This window comes from Arachis ipaensis, chromosome B6 (genome assembly GCF_059453495.1).
Source record: "Arachis ipaensis isolate K30076 ecotype BB chromosome B6, ASM5945349v1, whole genome shotgun sequence".
NCBI classification, from domain to species: domain Eukaryota; kingdom Viridiplantae; phylum Streptophyta; class Magnoliopsida; order Fabales; family Fabaceae; genus Arachis; species Arachis ipaensis.
The window spans coordinates 110156614-110159907 of record NC_142441.1 but is presented as its reverse complement, the minus strand read 5'-3'; the positions used below and the strand labels follow the sequence as shown (position 1 = coordinate 110159907).

The 3294-nt window shown below is 40.6% G+C and overlaps 1 non-coding gene across 1 annotated transcript; it reads left to right on the top strand.

Annotated features, from left to right (window-relative positions):
* The first annotated feature begins 1354 nt into the window (after positions 1–1354).
* LOC148562287 (small nucleolar RNA R71) lies at positions 1355–1458 on the top strand. Its single transcript, XR_015886403.1, has one exon. It is a non-coding gene; the product is annotated as a small nucleolar RNA R71 (small nucleolar RNA).
* The last annotated feature ends 1836 nt before the right edge of the window (positions 1459–3294 follow it).

The following is a 3294-nucleotide window of genomic DNA, read 5'->3' as shown; positions in this document are numbered from 1 at the left end:
TTGGAGGGCCATTCTTGTTGGGTTGGCTTCCTCAATCTTCATTCTTCTCATCATTGTTAGAGACATCAAATTGATACTGGCCCCTAAGTCACACAAGGCCTTCTCCACCATGACTTCTCCTATGATGCAGGGGATTTGGAAACTGCCTGGATCCTTCAATTTCTGAGGCAATTTGTGTTGAATGATGGCACTGCATTCTTCAGTCAACAACACAGTTTCCTCATTTCTCCAGCTTCTCTTCTTGGTCATTAATTCCTTTAAGAATTTTGCATAGAGTGGCATTTGCTCTATTGCCTCAGCAAACGGAATGTTGATTTGAAGCTTCTTGAAAATCTCCAAAAATCTGGAGAATTGGCCATCCTTTTCACTTTTCATCAAACGTTGAGGATATGGTGCTTTGGGTGTATAAGGCTTCAGGACCTCTTTTTCTTTTTCTTTTGTTGCAGACGGTGTAAAAGATTGTCCCTGTTCCTTGTCTCTCACATTTTCCTTTGCTTCATCCTCTGTGGTTTCCCTTGAGATCTCCTTTAGCTTCTTTCCACTTCTGAGGGTTATGGCCTTACATTCTTCCCTTGCAATAGCCTTGGCAGCATGAGAAACGCTTGGCCCAGGGGTTTGCTTATACAAATACCCAATTTGATTTTCTAGCTTCTGGATGGCAGCTCCTTGGTTTTGCAAGTTAGAATTTACTTCTTCCTTAAAGGCTTTCAATTCGGTTATGTCTTGACCCATGGTTGCAAGCATTCCTTCTATCCTGTTTAATTGATCTTGAAATTGTTGGTTCGGATTAGGTTGGGTAGGTTGATTATTTTGGCCATGATATGATGGTTGGGAGTAAGTGTTTTGTGTGGCTTGGTATGATCTTTGGTTGGAGTTTTGGTATGTGGACTTGTTATGTTGATTTTGCTGGTTTCCCCACCCAAAGTTTGGGTGGTTTTTCCAGCCTGGGTTGTAAGTGTTGGAATGTGGATCATATGGTTGCTTTTGTTGATTTCCTACATAATTGGCCTCTTCCCAATCACCTCCTTCAGTGCTTACTTCCTCTTGATCTTGTGTGTGTATTGCAGCCACTTGCTTTGTTTCTAATTTCCTGGTGAGCTCTGCTAGTTGCTTGGCAAACACCTTGTTTTGGGCTAAAATTGTATCAACATGGTTCAGCTCCATGACTCCCTTAGTGTTGTGTCTCTCTGAAGCATAGTAGTACTCATTCTCAGCCACTGTCTCAATCACTTCAATGGCTTCTTCCACAGTCTTTTTCCTGTTCAATGAACCTCCTGTTGAATGGTCTACAGCCTTCCTTGATTCATAAGAAAGTCCATCATAGAAAATATGCAATTGCACCCAGTCATGGAACATGTCTGGTGGGCATTTCCTTGTCAAATCCTTGAACCTCTCCCATGCCTCGTAGAGAGTTTCACCATCTTGTTGTCTAAAAGTCTGAACCTCAGATCGAAGCCTATTGACCTTTTGTGGAGGGTAGAAACGTGCCAGAAACTTGCTTTCCACCTCATCCCAGGTTGTTAGGCTCCCCCTTGGGAATGATTCCAGCCACTTAGCTGCCTTGTCCCTAAGTGAAAATGGGAACAAGAGCAGTTTATAGGTATCTTCCTGGACTCCATTGGACTTCACAGTGTCGCAAATTCTCAGAAATTTTGTGAGATGTTGGTTTGGATCTTCATTAGCACTCCCACCAAATGAACAATGATCCTCCACAAGTGATATTAGCTGTGGTTTGAGTTCAAAATTGTTGGCCTGAATGGGTGGTTTCTGGATGCTGCTACCACAATTCCCAGAGGTTGGGTTTATGTACGAACCAAGAACCCTCCTCTCGGGAATGGCATTGTTTCCATCAGCTCTCTCATGGTTGAGAACTTCTCTATCCATGTTGAGATCTAGAGCTTCCTCAAAATTGTCCTCAGATTCTTCTTCTCCCAGTACTCTCTTCCCTCTTGCTTCCCTTCTAAGTTTATGAAGTGTCCACTCTGGTTCGGTATAATGAGGAGTTGATGTCTCTCCTCTCCTACCTGTCATACAAGAACACAGCACAGGCAACAAACAAGTGAAATACTCTTGGTTAATGGAAGAGTATGGTTAGAGCAGTTGAGGAATTAATTCAAATAGTTAGTGAGTCAGTGAGTTAGTTGCTTGAATTTAAAGGCATAAAGAAAGAAAGCATGTAACAGAGTGCAGAAATTAAAATTCAACAAGTAACTTGAACTGAATTAACAAAGCAAGAAAAATGCTCAATCTAGTTAACTTCCAATTTGAGAATTGTCAATCGAAAACCAATCCCCGGCAACGGTGCCATAAACTTGATGCTTCGATTTTAAGAAATTGCACGATCGGCAAAAATTCCTTCCGGCAAGTGCACCGGTTATCGTCAAGTAAAAACTCACAATAAAGTGAGGTCGAATCCCACAAGGATTGGTTGAGTGAGCAATTCGGATTAGAAGTGTGTTCTAGTTGAGCGGAATCAAGATTTAGATGAGAATTGCGGAATGTAAAATTGCATGAATTAAAGAGCGAGAAGCTAAATTGCTGAAATTAAAAAGGGATCGGGGTGATTGCATGAATTTAATTGCAGAATGTAAAGAGAAGTGATAGATCAGAAATGGGGAATTCATTGGGTTTCAGGAGATATTGAGATCTCCGAATCAAACATTTTTTTTATCCCTTCCTCAACCAATGCATTCATTGAATTTTGCTTGGCAATCTTATATGATTGGATCCCAATTCCTTGGCTCACCAATTCTCTCTAAAAACAAACAAATTCCCAATCCCTTGGTTTAAATGTTCATAAGAAGAGATGATGCTCGATCACTGATTATACCACACAGTTTCATGAACCACAATTTGGTAGGATTACATGTCACAATATCCATCCAAACCCCAATCCAATTCACTGTGAGAAAGCTTCTCTAGCATGAATCCTCCATTCCTTTCCCAAGGTTCCGAAGGATTCCAATTATGGATAGTTTCTTTCCCAAGACAACTAACCAATGGAATTAGATCGAGAAGCTTTCTAACAAAATTCAAGAGAAAAGATTGAAGAGGAAGATAAAAACTATTATTGATTCATTGAATTACAATAGAGCTCCCTAACCCAATGAAAGGGGGTTTAGTGAGTCATAGCTCTGAATTCAATTACAAAAAGTATCAAAACTAGAAAAAGTGATCCCCCAATTCCCCACCGAGTTAAATTCTATCCTATTTATACACTTTCTAAATTGAGCTTCTGTTGTGTTTCTTGGGCTTTGAGACCTTTCCCTGATTTCCTTTTGCTTTGGGTTTATG